The following is a 15197-nucleotide window of genomic DNA, read 5'->3' as shown; positions in this document are numbered from 1 at the left end:
TGTGTATGGTCTAAAGTAGGTTCCCAGAACTATATATTAGAGACTTTTCTGCATTTATATTCGTGGCGACTTCATCGTAAATGAGTTGTCCATGCTTCTAGGCTCCCTATTCTGTCCCATTGGTCTGTGTCCGTCTTTGTGCCAATACCAGGCTGTTTTGATTACTGTATCTTTGTAGTATTGGGGAGTGTGATACCTCCAGTTTTGATTTTTTTTTCTCGGGATTGCTTTGGCTATTTTTGGTCCCATACTAGAATTATTCTGTGAAAAATGCCAATGAGATAGGGATTGCACTGCATCTATAGAGTGCTTTAGGTAGTATGGACATTTTAACAATATTAATTATTCATACTGCCCATTTTTGTATGTTTTCTCCAATTTCTTTCAACAATGTCTTTTATTCTTTTTCATGGGATTGTGAATGTTTCTTCCATTTTATTTTCAGATAGTCTGCTGCTAGTAGATAGAAATGCAAGAGATTTTTGTATTTTGCTTTCGTATCCTGAAACTTGACTGTATTTGCTTACTATTTCAAGTAGGTTTTTGGTGGTATCTATGGGATTTTCTATATGTAAAATAATATAAGCTGCAAGTTATTCATGGTTTTATTTCTTCCCAATTTGGATGCCAATTAGTTATTTAGGTTAAAGACCTTAGAATGTTAAATCTATGGGAAATTTTAAAGGTGTCCAGCCAAAGCTTTGGCTGGGGGCCCTATCCTCAGAGAACCTTCTTCTAGCTTTGGATCTAGCGTTCTGCTTTGCAATCCTTCCATCTGATGATGATGGGATTTTTTAGGCACTTCCTACCCCATTATTTTGGCCTTAAGAAGGCAGCCTTTAAGCCAACTTAAATGTTCTAGATGCCATAGGTCAGTGGTCGGCAAATTCATTAGTCAACAGAGCCAAATATCAATAGTATGATTAAAATTTCTTTTGAGAGCCAAGTTTTTTAAACTTCTTCTAATGCCACTCCTTCAAAATATTCACCCAGGCCATGGTATTTTGTGGAAGAGCCACACTCAAGGGGCCAAAGAGCCGCATGTGGCTCGCGAGCCGCAGTTTGCTGACTACAGCCATAGGTGAATAAGTTGTTTAATGCTCAGGAAAGTACAGAATTATTTGGGGATCAGACCAACTGTAGCTCAAGCCTCAGTTCTGCCACCTCTTAGGTTTGAGGCGGTCAAGTCACTCCACGTCTCTGGGCCTTATTTGTGTATTCAGGCCATTCACAAAATTATCAGTGTAAGTGAGGTTTACACAACTAGAATGTGCTGGCCCTAGTGTATGCTGAGCCTGCAATACTAAACAAAATAGATATCTTTATTGCTCTGAAAGGGCTCAGTTCCTTCCAACAGACGAGAATGAATTACCAATTACAATCAGAGGATAAGTTCTCTGATAGGGATAGCCCAGGCTTGGAAATGGGCACACTGTGCGGGCAAACCTTTCGGGTATAGTATATCAAAGCTGAGATATAAAGAGTGACTAGGAGTTTTCAGACGGTTAAGAGTAACTACAAATGCCTTAACTTTGTTCCAGTAAAATAGGGACACATCTACCTTGAGGTGGTAAATTGAGAAACAGAGCTAATAAATATAATAACACCAGAACTCTGCTTAACAGTTCAGTATTGGGCCAGAAAACATGTATTGAATGGGTACCACCCTAGGCAACGGGGATTCAAATATGAGTAGGATGCCCTCCCAATCCTCCTAGGTCTCCAAGGCTGCATGTCTAGCTCTTTCTCTTTAGGCTCTGTTACTGCTCTTGCCCCACTGTCTTGTACTTGCCTGTTCACATCTTCAGACCACCCGCTTAGGGAGGTCAGAAATGCTTCTCTCCTGTTCACTATTGTATCTTGAACACTTAGTTGTTCCTAGTGTCTGGGCACCTTTGCCTTTTGTCTTATCCCGTCCTTGGTGCCCTGCCACACCCTTTATCCCTCACCTTTCAGCTTACACCGGCCCAACTTTCAAGCACCAGCTCGCACATTCGGGAGGGAGAAATGGAGCTGGGAGAATTAAGCCGCACCCCAGCTGCTCTCGGCAGGGTTGGATGACCCTGGGACGGGCTTTAGTTATCCCAGAGCGATGACTCCACTGAGACTTTATCCTCCATTGTCTCACTTCCATACCAGCGACTCCCCCAACTCCCACATACACGGGTATCCTTGTCTCAAGGTCTGCTCACACAGAATGTCCACTTAGCATTCAAACCCCTGTCCTGTATTGAGGGAACTCTGCCACCTCTAAAGAGTGCATCTCCCATGAAAGGACCTGAAAAGGTCAGATGCATGTATACCCAGGCGTGGGCACACCACCTTGTCTTTGTCAATCAGACACACCTATTCCCTCAGTGACGTCATGAAGAAGTGGGAAATGCCCAGATTTGGTTCTGTTGACAGATAGTGGCAGAGACAACCATTTGAATGGTAACTTGCAGCATCCAGTGTTGGTGGCACATGTGGTGTGACCGAGACCAACGCTTCACCCAGACAGTGGATTTGGGAGGGTGTGGAGCACGGATCTTTGGTCCCCTCAGACTCTTTGATCTCTCCGATAGCGTTCAGATAAATGTCTTTCCTGCCAGTGTCAAGGTTGGCTTGTGTAGCTCCAAACTAAGGATGCTATCTTTCTGTGTCAGTCAGGACAGAGCCAGGTTTGCAAGCAGATGAGATTTAATGTAGATTATTGGTTAAAAAGGGAATAGAAAAGCTGGACAGCCAAATGGGGAGCAATGAGGCACCCCACAGATCAGTCACAGCTAGAAGCTGCCATCACGCCTAGGGCTGCAGGGACCGTGGAGGAGGGGCACCCACTGTCTGACAGGAGCTGGAACCACAGTAAAGACTGCTGGACAGGTGACCAGTGAAGCTTCACAGGAAGGAGGGGGGCGGGGAAGGAAGTATCTGGCCCTCTTCTTCCACCCACCCTCCAATGTTACACCATCTCGCTCATACATTGTAAGTAAACAGTAGCACAGGGCAGAACAGGGGGCGGGCCAGAAATAGACTCGAAAGCCAGCCAGCAGTTGACATGCCCATGTCATAAATGAGAGCTCCAATACTTTGTGGCTGGATGAAGAGAAGAAAGCAAGGGGAGGGCTGCGGTCAGGACTTGGTACTAAACCAACCTTAAAGGGGAATGAGAGGAATTTCCCTAAGGAGAAATCATCAGAGAGGAGGAGGAAACCAAGACAAAGCTGTGAAGCAATCCAATCTGCCAGATGCTTAACTGGATTTCCCCCAAACAGACCTCCGATTACTCACCGCCGCTAGACAGCGGGCTCAGAATGCTTATTCATGAGCTTGGAGCATCACAGCCTCTAATCCAGGCTATTCCCTGGGCAGGTAGGGTTATTAAGCGAGTATAACAGCGCCTGCCAACTGTCACTGGGCATGGCGAGAAAGCAACGAATAATGAAGATTTGAAATACTTGGCAAAACAGAAATATGTTGCAGCAGAAATGTTAGTTGATGAACTAGAGAGCAGGGCTCTCACTCTCACAGCTTGAATTTATGGGACTGTCCTCCATGAATAAATGGAGTGTGGTATCTTTGTTTTTATTTTTTATTTTTAAATATATTTTATTGATTTTCCACAGAGAGAACGGGAGATGGATAGAGAGCTAGAAATGTTGATGAGAGAGAAACATCGACCAGCTGCCTCCTGCACACCCCCTACCGGGGATGTGCCCGCAATCAATGTACATGTCCTTGACGGGAATCGAACCCGGGACCTTTCAGTCTGCAGGCCCACGCTCTATCCACTGAGCCAAACCGGTTTCAGTGGAGTGTGGTATCTTTGATTGTGCTGCCTGACCATGTGAGAGAGAAAGCCCGCACGTGGGGTTGTGAGGAGGAAGGTGGGAGAATGGAAAGAGCGGGTGGAAGATGCAGGAGGACCGCATTTCAGTCTCGGCTCTGACGCTCCTCACCCTTGTGGTTTTAGGCGTATTTTAAATAAGCCGAGCGTTTGCTTCTTCCAGTTTAAAATTGGCATCATCATAATTCTGGGCTGATCGTTTTGATGATGATGTGGGCAGAGCTTCTAGAACAATGCCCAGCACAGACAAGGTACTTCATAAACATGTGTTCCCTTCCTCAGATTACCTTTTTTTTTTTTTTCCCCCATAGTTCTAGCCTTGGAGGAAGATGGGGTGAGAAAATAAACACACTCTCTAGAACAAATGGCTAGCCAGCATGATCTGATTTTACAGAGACACGCTTAAAGGAGGTAAGAGCCCAAACTCAATTGTTCTGCTTAATGTTGCAAGTCCCAACATCCACAGGTGTTATAAATCCAAGGCCGTTTTCTCAGAATGTCAGATGTAAAAAAAAAAAAAAGAAAATTATCTGTACCAACTTCATTTCTTTAAAAACCCTCCCTTCCCACAGCTGTCACAAGTGCCACTCGTTTATATTCTGGGTGGGATCCCTTCCTCGGGTGGTGTCTTGGTGTTTCTGTGACCCAGGCCAGGACGCCTGTGCCCTGACCACACTGTTTCTTCCGGACACAGCCTGACACAGGAGGGCCTCTGGGCCCAGCACCGGGGAGCCGGCCTCCGCTCTGGGTCAGCGGCAGTGCCCTGCGTTGCCAGGCTACGCCACACAACACGAGACCCCATCTCCCCGTGGTGTTCTGGAGCAGCTGTCTCCAGCTCAGCTGTTGAAATTTCAGTTCCTTCCCTGAAATCCAAACACATCTGCCCACCCCCACCCCAGACAGGAAGCTGCCTAATGAAGTGACTTCCTCCACGAGGACCAGTCTTGTGGTTTTATTCAGCCCTTCTAGCCAGTGTGGGGGCTGAGCGCCACGGAGGAGCCTGTCTGGGGATGGAGGCGCTGAGGTAGAAAATGCCAGCCAGCGTGACACCTGAGGGCTGCCATCAGCTCTTCACAGCTCGGCTTTGAAGCATCCTGTGGAGCTCACACACAAGCAGGTCTCACTTAGGCTGCTGCCTTGAGTGGACAAGCTGGACACCCCTCCAGCAGCCCATCGTAGTCAAGACACTATTTTTAGCAGCGTAAGTATAGTGACATATTTAGCTGTTACAGTCACTCCATGAGGAGGTGCATGCTGAGCTGCATTTTACTGATGGGAAATGTGCAGCACAGAGGCTCACTGATTGAGGTGAGATCATGCGTAGCAGAACCCGGATTTGATCCCAGGCAGTCTAGCTTCTGCATCCCCATGCCCAAGCTATACAACCTTTCTTATAACTTTCTGCACATGCTCATCTTCCAGATGATCTTCCCTGTCGCTTAGGTTCACCCGGATCACTTGTTTCCTACCGGTTGTCTAACTGATGGTCACTGTTATCCAGGGAGGTTCCTTCATCTCCCTCTGATGTTGGTCCCTTGTTTTCTGGATATTGGTTTCTCTTTCCTGGTTTGCCTCACTTCTTTAGAGGGAGCCATCCTTCAGAAGACTTCTTGAGAAAAATGTACATAGATCTGAAATGTCAGAAAATGTTTGTATTCTATCTTGCTAACACTGGGTCTGTAGTCACTGCATTTCGTATTCTTGATCATTTATATGGGGCCTGTTTTCCCCCTTTTCTTGAAACTTTTACTATCTTTCTGAAAGTTTATAGCAATTGTGTTTTTTCTCATTTATTGTGTTTGGTTCTCAGTAGGCCATTTCAGTCTGGACACTCATGTTTTGCAGGTCCAGAAGATGTTCTTGTAAATATTTCTTTTGACATTTTTTTCTCTTCTGTATTCTAGTGTTAGGATGTTGGGCCTCCTTGTTTCATCATTTTTCTCTGACTTTTTAAAAGAATGAGATATTTCCTTAGCTTTATTTTCTACATCTTTTACAAAAATGTAAATTTACAAAATATTAATAGGTGTATAGTTTACAATCAATATACAGGGAGGGGGAAAAGTAGGTTTACAGTTTTAAATATAAGAAACAGTTTATTCTTGTATTATTATCTATTCAGCGGTTCTCAACCTTTCTAATGCTGTGGTCCTTTAATACAGTTCTTCATGTTGTGGTGACCCCCAAACATAAAATTATTTTTGTTGCTACTTCATAACTGGAATTTTGCTACTGTTATGAACCACTACCCTGCTAGTGGTTCTCAACCTGTGGGTTGCAACTTGCAGGGTGAGAACCGCTGCTGTAGAGCCTAAGACCATTGGAAAACACAGATTTTTACATTATGATTCATTGACAGTAGCAAACTTACAGTTATGAAGTAGCAATGAAAATAATTTTATGGTTGGGAGTCACCACAAATTAAAGGGTCACGGCATTAGAAAGGTTGAGAACCACTGATCTATATGAACAATGATAAACCTACTTTGACCAACCTTGTACATATAAATTGCAAATATATACATTTAATTGTAGCTATTAAAAATTTTAAGAACCCTTTATTATCCTAATAATAATCTCTGCTTATTCTTTTTTTCTTAATAGCACCCTGATTTTATTTTAAGGATAAATAGTTTATTTTTATTCTCTCTGAGATCATTAACTATAATTTCATTAAAGTGTTCTTTTTTAGTGTGTTTCCGTTCTTGTATTGATGTCTCTTTTATGTCGGGGGCTTTCTTCAAATGTCAAGTAATCCTTGGTTTTCTGTTGATACTTTAAAAGTTAGGTATAAAAAACACTAATGGGAAGCTCTGTGTGTTTAGACTTGGCTTTATCAACTATAGAGTGCACTGTAGAATAATTGGGTGATGAGTTGACTTTTTATTGGGAAATTTCTAAACGTCCGTACCAACAGGCACATGAGATATTTACCTGTGTAAAATTTTGTGAAGGTTAGTTATATATGGCATCATAAACAACTTAAAATTCAATGTTAGGTATATGAATTCCTAAATTTTCTGCTATTTGATTCATGCTGACCCACATCTATCCCCAATCAGCTTTATGAATTGTTTTTGTAAATGAAGCCAGTTCTTTCAAAAAGAATTATTGCTCAGTTTGTGCCATTTACCCAAATATTAACTGTTGAGTTAGAATAAACTCTAATAGTTACATGATAGCTGTTAGCTAATTTTACTTCTGAACTGGTGCCAACTTACATGTCACTTATTTCCTCATAATGTGTAATTATTGCATGTAGACCCATTCTACTCATTAAGACAATTACATTTATCTTGAAGTTCATCAATTTCCTTGTTTATGTATCCTCTTCATGAGTAAGGTTGAGATTTTCTACATATTAGAATAATTGCACTGAAAAGCCCTATCTACTGACTTTCCTCCATGTAACTCTCTCTAACCCCTTGGCAAACTTCCTGTTCAGGGCTCCTCCCCACTCTTTAAGTCAGGGATCTTCAAACTACGGCCCGCGGGCCACTTGCAGCCCCCAGGGGAGTCTGATCCTGCCCGCCAGGTTTTTTGGGCAGTGAGCGCAGCCAAGGTGTTACAGTAGGGATTAGTAGTTCATATAGTCCGGCCCTCCAGCTCTCTGAGGGACCGTGATTTGGCCCCCACTTTAAAAAGTTTGAGGACCCCTGCTTTAAGTGGTATAAAAGCATCGTAGTTGTAGCTATAGCCAGATCCTTACCTGGAATCAAATACTTGATATGCTGGTCTTATTTACTAGACCTCCTAGCAACATTTGGTATACTAAATTGCTCTCTGCTTCTTGAATCTTTCCCACATACCACATTCTTCTGATTTTGTTCCTCCCTCCTATCACATTGGCCACTGTTTTCTATTTTCTTCTGTAAGGCCCATCTTTTCAACTTGAGCTTTGATGTGAGAGTGCTTCAGGATCTTGTACTTACCTCTTCTCCTCTCTGTCTCTTAAGGTGATTCTATCCAGTCCCTGGCCATATGCTGATGACTCAGTCTCTGTGTTGTAGCCCCAGGATTCCTGAGGCTATTTGCCTCCTTGACATCTTCACATAGATGTTCAATACAGAACTCTTGAGTCATACTATCTACACATACCCTAACTGCCCCTTACTTCTCTTTTTGTAAAATGGCACCACCATCCAGCCTCTTGCTCAAGCTTAAAATATGACCATTACTCTTTATTCTTCTTCCACTTAACACATGTATCTACAAACACTATTGGTCTTACTCCAGCAAATGCTTTGAACTTGTCTGATTCTCTGTATTTCTACAACTCTTATCTTAGACCCATGATTGGCAAACTGTGGCTTGCGAACCACATGCGGCTCTTTGGCCCCTTGAGTGTGGCTCTTCCACAAAATACCCTGGCCTGGGTGAGTCTATTTCGAAGAAGTAGCATTAGTAGAAGCTTAAGTTTAAAAATGTGGCTCTCAAAAAAAATTTCAATCATTGTACTGTTGATATTTGGCTCTGTTGACTAATGAATTTGCTGACAAAGACATAATATTTCTTCTGGACTACTGCAATAGCATCTCACTTGGTATCCTTGCTCCCATTCTTACACATAGCAACCACAGTTTTAGAAACACAAATCACATCATGTCATTGTTTAAGACCCTCCAGAAGTCTCCTTATAGAACCGCACATGCTCTAGCTCTTCCCTACCAGCCCTGTGTTTGGTTCCTCACAACACCAAGCTCATCCCCTCCCTTGAGTCTAGTCTGTGAACAAGTGCTTCCTTTGCCTGGAATGACCTTCTCTCTTATTTGTTCAAGGCGCAGTCTTCTCTTCTAAAATGTCACATCTTCAGAATCCTTCCCTGTACTCCTACACAGAGTCACACTGAGTCCTTTTCTTTCTCATCAGCCTATTTTTATTCGAACACTTACCACTATCTGATATTTTAATAATTTACCTGAATGTAAACTCTTTGAGAGCAGTGACCCTATCAGTCTCATTCAACCTAGTATCATCAGTGTCTGGCACTAAGAAAGCACGCAATGCCTGGTTTTTGAAAGAAGGGGTTAATAGATGGATGAAAGGCATTTTAGAAGGCTTATAGTCCTTCTCTCTCTCTTGAGATGAGTATAAACCAGAGAGAAAAGCAACTTGCCAAAGATCATGTAGATTGGCAGCTATTTGCTTTAAATTTGTTCACTGTTACACTAACCTTAGCTACATCCAGTGGCAAATATTTTTAATTATACTATTGGTTCTACCAATCTAATCAGTTCGTTGTCCCACCTTATCAGCATTATCTTACCTGAGGGTGCTATGTACAGAAGCCACCTATATGTCTTATTGTGTCATTTGCCAGTGACTGGTCATCTTTATCCTGGGGCAGTTACATAAGCTTTGTTCATAAGCTTTGAGAATTGACTTTTTGGCTCTTTTCTCTTGTTGACCCACAACAAACCCACCTTTTCACCTATTACTCAAAATCAAGTTCTTAACATGCTAAGCCTTGATGTTGTTGCCTTATCAGCTTTGCTATGATAGAGGAGGGGAATACCCAACAACAAACTCATTCTCTGTCACCTTTCTCCTCTATTTAGAATAATGAATATGAAATTCACTTCACGGGGATTAAATGATATGATAAGGAGTCTGCTTTTGTTATATATATAAACCCATTGTGATGCTCACAATAATCCTATGGCTCAAGTATTACTATTATCTAATTTCATATAGGAGCAAACTGAGGCCCAGTGCCACAGAGCGAGGCAGAGGCAGCTCGGGCAGTCTGGTGTCAAAGGTCAAGCTCTTGTCACTATAAACAACATGGCTTAGATACCTTTCCAGATGAGTATGCGGAGATCTGCATAATGTTATTACCTACAGAACATTCCATTGTAGGATGTCCTTTTTTTTTTTATCAACTCACAATTAATGAGAATTTTAATTTCTTCAAGATTTTATTACTAAAAATAAACTGCAAAAAATATATAAGATGAAGCTGCTCTGGCCAGTCCAGTGCTTTTGTGCAAGTCTGTCTACAGCGTAAACTTCTAGAGATGGCTAGCTGAAACAAAGAACTTGTGCACTAAACTTTTTGAGTTGACAATAACAAATTGCTCTCCACAACGAATAATAATTTCCCCTGGACTCTATAGACCACAAGAATCACTGCAGGGACTTGTCATTTTTTTGTGCCTCTGTTGTTGTTTTTTTATCTGATTTTTAAAAATTGGATTGCTCTGCTGTTTGACCAGGAATTTAACACATGACAAAGTTTTAGGAAAGCTCCCCATGTGTCTGTGAGGTGTCTGCTCCTGCGCCTGCACTGCCTGGTACCCTGAGGCTCTGGGAGGATGACCGTGAGGCTGTCCACCTGGACTCAGCCTGAGATAGTGATTGGCTCTTATTTAAGCAAAACCTCTAAACCAGTGGCTCTCAACCTCTCTCTGCTGCAACCCTTTAATACAGTTCCTCATGTTGTGGTGACCCCCAACCATAAAACTATTTTCATTGCTACTTCATAACTGTAGTTTTGCTACTGTTATGAATCGTAATGTAAATATCTGTGTCTTCCAATGATCTTAGGCTCTAAGCAGCGGTTCTGAACCTGGGGTCACATTAGAAAGGTTGAGAACCGCTGCTCTAAACCAATATACAGTTTCATTTACACTCCAGGGAGCGAGAGAATTGAGGAGGGAGACACCACAGAATGCAATCACCCCTCATCCCACCCCGGCAAACTTCTGAAGAAATGGAATTGGTCACTTCTTTCCCATTTCAAGTCTCTCTTCCTGACCAGAGCTGTTTCTCAGTGCATTAGCATGTGAAAAGTCCACAAGGAAAGGAAATAACAAGGTTACTTTATTAACTACCATTTCGTTCATCCCTTGTTTGCTTTGTAAGGGGAACTATTAGGTAATATATGGTGCCTGCCTCCCAGGAGATACTGCAGTCTTCTCCAGCTCCGGTAGGAATGGAGCATGAGAAAATCTCTTGCATTTCTATGGGAGGGAACGTAGAGCAACAGAAAGATCAGGACTAAAATTTCCCTATGTTCTTGAGAAAAGTAAAGCTTTGAGAGGTTAAAGGACTCAGTGTAGCTTATTCAGATAGAGTGGTGAAGTCACAGCTGAGACTTCGATTCTACTTTCTGAGGTCAAGTGTTCTCTATTGCACGTGAGAGGGGGCAGGGCCAGGGGAGAGCTTGGGTCTCCAAGCCTGACTACTACTCATGTCTAGTCTCATCCAATCAGCATACTGACATCCTTCTCTGTGCTCCAGGCATACAGAGCTGCTGGATAAAATATAACAAAACTATTTTACATATGTGGAGGGCGGATGAAATTCTTATGTGCTAAAAGAAGAACCCCATAAGCAACATGGTGAGTGTGTGAACTGATGCCAAAACAGAATGGGGGACAATCGGATGTGGCTACAGGAACTAACGACGAGGGGTTGGAGTTTTAACAGAGAACTAGAATAAAAGACTTGGGCCTGTGGATGAGGAGGCATTGAAACTGAAATTTACACACAAAGCTAGAACCAAGGAGGAAATGTTATCACCGTAAAGGAGATCATAAGACATTGCTCACTTACAACCAAACCACTGGTGAAATTCTCACCAGTTAGATATCTCCAAAATGAAAATTTTTTTTAAATTTCTGCCATGCAAAGGTGTAGAATCCAAATTGCTGATTACTTTCATAGTATAGGACTCCCAAATGGAAATATTAATATCGGTACTGGAAACACTTCAGACCAGTGATATCCTGAAGTCCCCAGGAATAAAATGCCAGACTTGTTTGAAAGGTCACTACAACATCTTAAAGTACATAGAAATTCCACGGGGAAAATGTATCCTCGCAGTAAAAAAAATACAAATCAAACAAGGAAATGGTCCACAATGGGGGAGAGGACTTGTACCTCAACAACCTGAGAAAACATAACCTAAAGCTGTAGGAAAAATAAAGCTGTCTGTAAGTATATGTGAAAAATCATCGAGGAGCTAATGGGAGAACTGAAAACTTCATGAAAGAACAGGGTACTAAAAAACGGGCAGAGATGAAAAAAACACAATAGAATAATTCAAAAAGTTATGGATAGAATGAAATACAATGACCAGCTTTAAGAGCAGATTGGCACACTGAAAGAATGGATGGTAGGAAAGATAAATCTGAGGAAATTATCCAGAGGGCTGCGGAGAGATAAAAAGGCATAAAATTCAAAAGACAGGTTTAAATTAGGCATTTCAATTTAGGTTTAATGGGAATGTCAGAAGGAGAAAGAGGGAGAAGGGGCAATATTTTAAGTGAAAAATAGCTCTGGAAAATTCACAGCCAAGAAAAGCCTCAGACTGAAGGAGCTCACTGAGTCCTGCGCACAACATATAAATCTACTCCTAGACTCGTGTGAAGGACAGAACACGGAAATAAGCAAACGCTAGCTGAAGAGCAAGTAAAGGAAAAAAGCATTGCAAAGCAGTAATCATTAGAATAATAATGGACAAAAGCAAAACAGAGACCAGAATGCAAATCTGATTATCAGAATCACCTGAGCCGCACATTAAAATGCAGTATTATGTTTTTCCCCCCAGATGCTCAGGATGGCGTTCAGGACGATGCCTTTTACAAAAGCTACTCTGGCCATCAGGTGGGTTTAAAACCCCTTTATTCCTTAGCACCAAATACATGAGCGCCCGCAGATGTTCATCGGCAATTGTCCCTCCACATTCACTGGGGACGGGCTCCACAGCCCCTATGGATACCAAACCTCATGGACATTCACGTGCCTTCTGTAAAATGGTGTAGCACTTGCATAAAACCTCCTCACACACTCCATAAACTTTAAATCATCTCAAGATTATGCATAAACCATCTCAAGATTATGCATAACCCCTAACACAATGTAGGTGCTATTTAAATAGTGAGACTGCATTGTTTAGGGAACAATGACAAGAAATAAGTCTATATGTTCAAGACAGATGCAATCATCATAGGCCTAGCTACACAGTATACATCAACAAAGTAACATTCATGTCAAATATTTTTGCTGCACAGTTGGTTGAATCTGGGCATGTGGAACCCACAAAAATGGAGGGTGGACTATACTAAAGAAACGAGGAGGTTGGATCCATAACCAAGGATAGTTTCTAAAGGTTTCTCTCTTTCCAGTCTCTCGGGCAGTCATGCTACTTGGTACCGGAAGGTGATTCCCAAAAGAAAGGCAAGCAACTTTAGTTCGAGCACCTCCTGCCTCACAGTTTCTCTTGCATTGCCATCGTCACTGTAAGAATGGTTAGAACCAGAAGTTGCATCATCTGAATCCTGGGTGGGTATTTGATGAGACTCAGGAATAGCCTGTGTTTACAGAGTGTTTGGTAAGACCTGCTTCCTATGTTACTTGATATTTCACGTTAAATACAAGCAGACATGTTAACCCACAAATACCAGAAATCTGTTCTCATACCAAGGGTTGTTCAACTGTTATACTTAGGACTAATTCTATGGTAAAGTCGCACTGACTACAACTACCATGTTTCCCCGAAAATAAGACCTAGCGCATGGAAAGATAAGAAATCCCCTGAAAATAAGACCTAGCACAACTTTGGGAGAAAAAATTAATATAAGATACTGTCTTATTTTCGGGGAAACAGGGTATTTACAATAGCCATACTTTTTGAACTGATAGAATACATTTCTACAAGTAGTGCTAAGTGCCTCAAACACACAAATTACATAGACCCTTTATACAGGTATACGGCAGAGGTGTCATTCTGGGTTCAGTTTCAGACCACCACAACAGAATGACTGTCACAGTAAAAACAGTCATCATCATTCTGCTGGTGGAGGGTTTGCCTTCAACCTGTCAAATCTGCTGTATCTGAAATGCAGTGAAGGGAAGCACCACCACTTGGCTGAACTCGAAGTGGTTCCTCCCAGCATGGCATGCACATAGGTGAGCATCTGCAGGAGGGATGGAAGGTGGTATGGTCTGAACACTGTTTCAGACACATGTAATAATTCATTCTGCTTTTGGGCATTATTACACACACACTAGTAGAGAATGCTTAAACAATGGCATGTCCACATGACAGAACTGTGCCAGGTTCAAAATTATGTTTTGAATAGGCAGATTACAAGACAAAGTTTAGAAGTACCATAAACACAAAGAAATATTTAACCTCATTAATAAAAGTAATAAAACTCCCTTTTTACTCATCATAAGTTAAAGAATAATATCAATGTTGGTGAAGGCGTGGAGAAATGGGCACTACTTTGATGTGGGCAGTACATGTTGGTACATACTCTCTAGATAGAAATTTGGTAATATGTAGCCAAAGACTTAAAAATTCATGTAATTTTTTTATCAGCAAATCCACATAAATGGTATATTTTTAAAAATAATTTGAACAAGTATAGCATTGTTTACATTAAAAAAACTGGGAACAATTTAAGTGTCTGAAAATAGGAATTATTTAAAATGTGCTATACAATGGAATATAGTTGGGAAAGATATTCATAATACATTGGTAATTGTTTTAAAATTATAAAATAGAAGGTGAAATAAAATAATAATTTTGTAAAATTATAGATAAGAACACATAAAATGCCAAGAAGGTGATGTAATAAGAAATCATAATGATGGAAAAATGTATGTTACAAAAAAAAAAAGATTATCTCTGGGTGGTGGAAACCTTTGGATGGTTTTCTTTTTTCCATAGTTTTGTCTATAAATTATTTTGAAATAGAATTTTAATTATTTAAATAAAAAGATGGTTTGACTATCATATGACATAAAGCGACCTTTTTTGCTATAATTGACACTGTGACTAAAACTACATAGAGATGTAACCTTACTAGAAGGAAGGCAGGTAGCCCTGCTAAGGGCAGGGTTCTTTGGCCAGTGGAATAGGGGGCAAATGTTTTTCTATTTCTATTAATGTCTCAGACTTTCCCATCTATTACCAATTTTATATGTAGAAGAACTAGAAGGAAATGTGTCTTTAATATAAATTAAGTTGAAAAGGTAATTAGGATCTTCCCTTTACATTTTTATCTTATATGCCTCTCTGCTGTATCAACTGTTCACACGGAGTCCAAATGCCAGATTTCTAGGTTCCCACCGCATTAGGTGCTTTTACGTAAGATACTCCTGGGTTTGTGCTTTCCGTTATGAAAACAGAAGCTTTTCTGAAATCCTCGCCTGAGTGTAGCAGGGAGCTAGGCAGGATTGGAGCGTGCTCCTCCTCACCTGGCATCCTGTCTCCGAAGGGCATGGGGGTGATGAAATCTTGGCACCACTGCTCCAGACCCACGTGGCAATGCGTTTGCTTTTTGGCTTCAACTCCTCACACATATGCTCTGCCTTTCCGCTTTCAAGCAGGGCGCTCCTCGCCTGCACCAGTCGGGAT

General features: G+C 41.5%; 1 protein-coding gene across 1 annotated transcript in view; it reads left to right on the top strand.

Annotated features, from left to right (window-relative positions):
* LOC311630498 (uncharacterized protein) overlaps positions 1 to 14356 on the top strand; it is a 122157-nt gene extending 107801 nt beyond the window's left edge. The window contains exons 6-8 of the mRNA XM_084899572.1: positions 11069 to 11169; positions 12381 to 12436; positions 12958 to 14356. The gene's annotated coding sequence lies outside the window, so the exon portion shown is untranslated. The remainder of the gene's footprint in view (positions 1 to 11068; positions 11170 to 12380; positions 12437 to 12957) is intronic.
* Positions 14357 to 15197: the final 841 nt, after the last annotated feature.

The sequence above is a fragment of the Pipistrellus hanaki genome (assembly GCF_964339955.1).
Source record: "Pipistrellus hanaki genome assembly, chromosome: 11".
Lineage (NCBI taxonomy): Eukaryota > Metazoa > Chordata > Mammalia > Chiroptera > Vespertilionidae > Pipistrellus > Pipistrellus hanaki.
This window is presented reverse-complemented; position numbering and strand designations above follow the sequence as displayed.